This window comes from Propithecus coquereli, unplaced genomic scaffold, assembly GCF_000956105.1.
Source record: "Propithecus coquereli isolate 6110/MARCELLA unplaced genomic scaffold, Pcoq_1.0 Scaffold9, whole genome shotgun sequence".
In the NCBI taxonomy this organism is placed as follows: Eukaryota; Metazoa; Chordata; class Mammalia; order Primates; family Indriidae; genus Propithecus; species Propithecus coquereli.
The window spans coordinates 18674685-18681913 of record NW_012155284.1 but is presented as its reverse complement, the minus strand read 5'-3'; positions in this window follow the sequence as shown (position 1 = coordinate 18681913).

Genomic DNA, 7229 nt, shown 5'->3' with positions numbered 1-7229 from the left:
CTGATTTATGGCAAAGTTTTAGCCATTAATACAAAGATTTATCGGCCACAGGCCACGCATCTTCCCGCACCTCAACTTCGGACCCAAAGGTTCACGCCTGCCACTCTTTCAGTTATAAATGCTAATCCTCCGCCCAAAAGGGGTCGACCGGACTCGATCTCCCGACCAGACCTGCGTGGTGCCTGAAGCTGCAACTGATGGCACTTTACGGCCATCGGCACTTTCTCCTTTGTCTTCCTTCTTTATGTTACCCGCTAGCTCACTCTTCCTTTCCCTAACGCGGCCGCTGGCCCAAGGGAACCATGTTCACCCCTGCCCCTCGGCCTTGGCAAGCGCGGGCCCCTCCGCAGAGCCAAAGATTCCAAGAAAAATGGGGTCGGCACCGCCACACCTTGGGCCGCGGCCGCCTGCACTAGGCACGGGGACAAAACCACCCCAGCGGCCGCCACTAGTCTCCCCTACGTCGCGCCAGGGACTCAGAGCCCCCACTTCCAACTCACCGCCAAGCCGGAAGCAGGAAGGCGGAAGCCGCGGTCTTCACGTCCCGCCCTCAGGCCGGCCGTAGCCTCGAGCCGGGCGTGAGGAAGTCGAGGGGCCAGTTTCCGGCTGCGCCATTGTTGTGTGGGTTCAGGGACCTCGACTTCGAGGATGCGGCAGAGTGCGGGTGGGGGTGGGGGTGGGGCAGCGTCGAGATTTCCGGGGAGCGGCAGGTGAGGCCGCGCGGGCCGAGTGGCGGCACCGGGGCTCTCTTCCGGGCCAGAGCCCGAAGCCGGCCACTTTCGGGCAACAAAGTGGTGGGCAAGGAGGCGTGGGGCGGCCTCAGGCTCCGAGGAGCAGGGCCGGAACTCTTAGGGTCTTCTGCCTTTACCCCCGGGGGCGGTCGGGAAACAGCCCCCCTTCCTGCTGAAGCCTGAGAGTGGAGGGTCCTGGGTGGGTGAGGTCGACTCACACCAAAGAGCGGCGGCAAGAAAGGAGTTGGTCCTCACAAACCGCCCAAAGTCAAGGTGAGGGGCTCCCAACGACCCTTGAAGGATCCTGGCGAGTTCTTCCTGGTTTACATCCCACCGCATGACTCTCTCTTCTGGCTGGACAATAGTTAAATCCTCACGTAAAGGTGACAAGCAGCTGGGCCGTGATGGAGTCACTGAACCTTGTTACTAAGGGGAAATGTAGCCATGCTGTGTGAAAAAGGATTTTTTGTTGTTGTTTGTTTTTAACTTGAGAACCTAACTCATTTCACAAAAGAATTATCAGTACTTGCCCAAAGTAAACTTGATAAATAATTAAACTGTCAGGGCACAGAGTTCCCATAGAAGTACTTGTTCTTTCAATACTCAAATAAAGGGATGCAAAAGTCAACAAGCAGAAAGGGTGAGTTAATATTGTCTTCTAATCTACAGGAACTGAAAGATTAATTCTGGTTTGGTTGGTGACCAAATTTTGTGATTGCTTGCACAGAACTGCTCTGTTTGACTACCTCTGGCAAATGTTGCAAGACCTCTTCTCTATTGTGTGCCAAATAAAGCAGGTTTTTTTTATTCTCGAAAGACTATAGAATGTTCTCTTTGAGAAGCAAGCTGCGACATGTATAACTAGTTTAGGTATAACAACAATAACTATTATTTACCAGGGAACAGGCTTTTGGCAGATAATCTAACAATCTAAAATATTGTTCTTTGGGCATATGTTAATGTTGGTGTGTTGTATTACCAGCAGTTGTTTTCTTACTCATTTTTATTTGAAAACCTGGATGGTGGTTTCAGAGCCTATGCTGCTCAGACCTAGCCTGTACTTGTAGTAGGCAGAAAAAGCAGACTCCTCAGTCACTGGCTTGTGTGCACTTTACTTGCTAGAGGTAACCGATTTTTTAAAATTGTCCCAAATAGTGAATCCAGGATGGGGTCAGAATTTATTAACATCCCTCACTGCAGATGCTGATGTGTGTATGTTGTATTTTAATCACAGATAGTTTTCCCAATTACTGCCTCCCGGTAGTTGCTCTCTTGCATCCCTGGTTAAAAGCACAGGAGTCTCCGGCGGGAATAAAGGGCATATAAGGAGGAAGCCTAGACTATGCCTTTACAATCTAGTTTTGTTACTGGGCAGGCTGCAAGCCCAGGAGTAGCATAGGAGTTGCCACTACTGAGCTCCTTACTGCAATATGCATTGCCTTAAGGAAAGGTGGTGTCAAAATTCGGTCATATACTTAGGACTATTTTCTGTAGTGAGGAGTCTTAGCTTGTGTGTTGAGAGTCAGAGGTTTTGTCTCAGTACTGATATGTATCTGATGAATCATTCAGAGCCTGTTTCCTCAAAGCATGCTAGGTGTTCTCTAGTGCCCTTTCGGCTTTTAAATCTGTAAATTGGACTGCGTTTGTTCATTTTTCTGACTTGTGCTTCATAAATAGCATAGTAAGATATTTAATAGAAAATCACTGCCAGTTTCCTTAAAGTTCTATTCTTTATTTGAAAAGATCCTATCTTTAATTAGGTTTTTATTCTCTCTCAAATATCTGTCAGAATACCAGTTTAGAATAACAAGGAAATAAGATCTGTTTTATTTGCTCTTAAGAAATAATATTTTATTATTCATTTAACTTTCACCAAATTAACTAAACCTTACCCTATTACGTAGGGTCAGCCTTTTTATTAAGATTAATTCCTGCCTAGCATATCCTACCACCAGCCTGATCAGCACTAGCGTACTCTATTGCAATTATATTTTGTAAATGGAGCCTGATAAGATTATAAGTTTTTTTTCGCTTGAGAAGGGAAGCCCTGGCAGTCTGATGTCATTTTTTGACCGAAAAGTCTTTTTCCCTTGATTGATACAAAGTTATATTTCACTCTAACCCGTGTCAAAATTGTGATGAGTGAAACCTGGATAAGATTCAGATAGTATTATTATAAGGTAATATAATTTAATAATAATAATTTAGTCTTGGCTAAAAGATTTTGAGAGCTCTCTCAGCTGCACATATGGCTGTTTCCCTGCAATAACTCTTCACATGTTTGACTTTGATGGAATTGGCTTCTCTAAGTTTTATTTTGTGAGATTTTTTTCCTTCCATTGAAACACAATGCAAATACATTTCTTAGTAGGCACATTTATGTGATTTTTAAAAGCCATCAGGTTTTAATGGTAGATATTTGAAGGATCACACTAAAGAATAATAATTTTTTAAAAGCTATTTATTGAGTACTTAATATGGGCCAAGTGCTTTGCATCTATTATCACTAATCCTGAAACTAAACAATCCCACAGGATTGTATTCATATACCCATTTTACAGATAAGGAACTAGAAATATTAAAAGTAGAGCAGGATTTTAAATACATCTGGCCAAATCCTTGCTCTTTTTTAATGTCCAAAGACTTGACAAAAAATGCCGATTTCATAATATGAAAGTATGTTTTTTGATATTATAATTGTTAACTACTAATAACTGAAATCTCCCTTTACTTCAAAATTGCCTATTGCCCAGGTGGTGGCAGCATTTTTCAAAGAGCTAGTGTGCTGGGGAAGGTTTATCTCCAACCTTACCAATTGATTTGCTTCTTTATCCTACATACGTGACCTATCAGCCTCTTTCTGTTGGGCTCTTGCACTGATATTAGACCAACCTGTCAATGTTTCATCTTGTGGTTGGTATGAATGGGTCATACTCTTATCAGTTTCCTTTCAGCCTGTTTTACCTACAAAGGATCACCAAATTATTTTCTAGAAAACTCATTTAAGCCTAACCAGTAAAACAAATTATTTTTCAAGTATTTTTTTTTAAAACCGCTGTTAAATGTTATTTGGCAGAAACACCTCCTAAACTAAATATTATTAGCTAATATTATTAGGAAATACTTGTTTAAGTTAGAAAACATACTTCTTAAACTTAAGAGATACACCAATTAAGGAGACATTGAAAAGCTTTTAAAGGGTAGAATTAGTCTTCAAAATAAGAATGAGAAGATTCAGTAGGGAGCAGTGCTGGGTTATATAATTCAGAAGGAATGCACATAAATATGTAGCAGAATAACGCATTAAACCTTCTTTAGCCAAAAATTGCTTGGAACATTCTGTTCACATCTTTACAGGATTGCTGCCTTCCTAGAGGTTTCAAATCAAGTGCTACCTGTCAAAAAAGTCCTCTCCACCTCTATCACTTTTATTTTTTTTACAATCCTTCCTTCTCTCAGTCTGAGATCTTACTTGTTTACTGGTTTATTGTCTGTTTTTCACACTAAAATGTAAGCTATATGAGATCATTTACCCCAGTATCTAGAACATTGGGGTTTTTCTTGGGGTTTTTTTTTGTTGTTTGTTTTTGTTTGTTTGAGACAGAGTCTCACTCTGTCACCCAGGCTGCCGCGCAGTGGTGTGATCATGGCTTATTGCATCCTTGAACTCCCGGGCTCAAGCAACCCTCCAGCCTCAGTCTCCCAAGTCGCTAGGAGTATAGGTGTGCACCACCATACTTGGCTAATTTGGGGGTTTTTTTGTATTTGTTTTAGTAGAAATAGGGTCTCCCTATGTTGCCCAGGCTAGTCTCAAACTCCTGAGCTCAAGCAATCCTCCTGCCTCAGCCTCCTCATAAATAGCATAGTAAGATATTTAGTAGAAAATCACTGCCAGTTTCCTTAAAGTTCTATTCTTTATTTGAAAAGATTCTATCCTTAATTAGGTTTTTATTCTCTCTCAAATATCTGTCAGAATACCAGTTTAGAATAACAAGGAAATAAGGTCTGTTTTATTTACTCTTAAGAAATAAGATTTTATTATTCATTTAACTTTCACCAGATTAACTAAACCTTACCCTATTAAGTAGGGTCAGCCTTTTTATTAAGATTAATTCCTATGTAGCATATCGTACCACCAGGCTGATCTGATCAAAGTGCTGGGATTATAGGTGTGAGCCAGCATGCCTGGCCTAGAACATTGTTTTAAATAATTGATTTCAAGATATAACATTGGTACTTACAAATAAAACTGTTTGAACAATTCATAAAATAGTTTAAATCCTGGGTATTTGTGAAGCTCATAATAAAGAACTAAACTGTTGGAGTATGTTTTGAAAGTGATAAGAGATGCCCCAGTAAGAAGAGGTGTAGGGATTAATAAATAAAAATTTGGGGAAAAGTTAAAATAATTTTGATTATCTTGTTAAGATAGACTAAAGAAGACTAGTGGCTTAATGATTTCCACGTATGTAAAAGGAAAGTAATGATTCATTGTTTCCATTCATAAGATAAATTAGTCCTAGACTGTAGGTGCTAAGATTTAAGATAAAAACAAACTAGAGATCTAAATAGGGATCTTTGAAAATGGGATAACTTTATATGCAGACTAGATGCCCTGTCTAGATATTTTCCAGCCTTATGATTCCAAATATAGACTGCAGGAGAAATACTTAAGATTAGATAGCAGGTGCTTCTCTTGATTATTCCTTGCTGCACATGGCCATTTCCATATATTTTAGAACCGATTCAATGTGTTTTTTGAGCACAGTCAATACAGGTGATTATATATTGCTGTCTTGGGTAGTTTATAGTATTTTGTTCACATAATACTGTGAATTGGGTGTCTGCTTTTTTAACACTAAAACGGTTTACAATGCTTAATCTCCAGAATGCGCTATACATGCCCATGCTGCAAACTAATTTTCTGTGGTAAGAAGGCACCATTTTGGAGGAGTAAAATGTCCAGGAAATCCCTCAGAAGCCTTGGGTTACAGCTTTCTTGCTGAATCTAGAGGTTCAAATATTAGGCCTTTTTGTCAAGTAACCTTTTATTTTAGTGCTTGGTTTTCCTAGCCATTGAGTTAAGAGTTTTCCTTTGGAAATCTAGTCCATGTGTAAGAAGCCTTCAGTGTAAAACTTTGTGTTGCAAAAGCAGTCACTGGTACCATCACCTTCACCAAGTAGCATTTTAATTTGAGCCTTCTGCTTTCACCTAAGCAAGCTGCTTGAAGTAACCACGTAACATTTTTTAACTGCATTTTGCTATATGACATTGACAGGGACATTCATTGTCCTCTGGGTTTACAGTGCTCTTTATATAAAGTCCCATGTAAGATATTTTAGAATGTGATTCTAAGAAAAGTCTTGGAAGCCACTTTTTGATCTTGAGAATTTTGTCTCTCTTTGGTTTGTCGGGAAGCTCAAGAGCCAAATTTGAAATTCTTGTTTAATATTCATCCTAACCTGCATACTTGCATTTCTTTTTAAATATATTTTTCCTAGAACACATATCCTGTGTCATTATTGTATGTGTTCATGTACTAAGACATCTTTAAATCCTTTGTGAAATAAGATGAGGTATAGGTTGCCTATAGGTAAAGTGTTTGAATCTCAGAACTTTATAGAGACCCCTGATAAGTAACAAGTAGTTACTGGCTAGTAAAGTTCTTCCAGTGTTCTTAGTATTTTTGTTTACTTTTAAATCTTACAATCATTAAGAAACATTAATTCTCATTCAGAACTATGGAACGTAGAAAATTATTTAGAATTGCATCCCAATTATTTAGAATTACATCCCAAAGTCTATTTCTAAAAACTAGTGTGTGTCTTTAATAACCCTCAAAATGTAATGTGTGTATTTGGAATCTAGTTTAAAAAGTGAACAAAAATTTACTGGTGCCAGGCTATAAATATAGATTCCTAAATCATCACTTACAGACATATCCTGTTAAAGACATCCTGGTCCCAATTTCTTAAATTGCTTTTGCTGAGTTCACAGTTTATGTTTTTAGGTTTCCTGACTTAAAGTCAGGGAGTGAAACAGTCTGAAATTCAAAAACTTCATTCTGATTCATATATATCCTCTTGAAGTTTAATAAGTAATAGTGGTGAGTTTATTGAGTTCCTGGAGGCTTTGAATTTGTAGTTTTCCTAAATTTTTAGATTTGACCCTGATCAACTAATTTTCTACTCTCTGAAATAAGCAGATGATAGTAATAACCTGCCTTCAGACATAAAGTTGTACCAGTGTTCTCTTGGGATTCTTTTATCTCTAGGTTTTAATATTCCATTATTGGACTATACTGTAGTTGTGGAGTTGTACTGTTGATGAATATGAGTATGTAAGAATTTGATTTAATCTCCAGTTCTAGGTTCATATTTGATTTTATGTGGACCAAGGAAACCATTTAATATTTCTATGTCTGGGTTTCCATATCCATAAAATAGTATTGATAATACCTGTTTTTTGTAACATTAGTTAATGAGCAAATAGGTAGC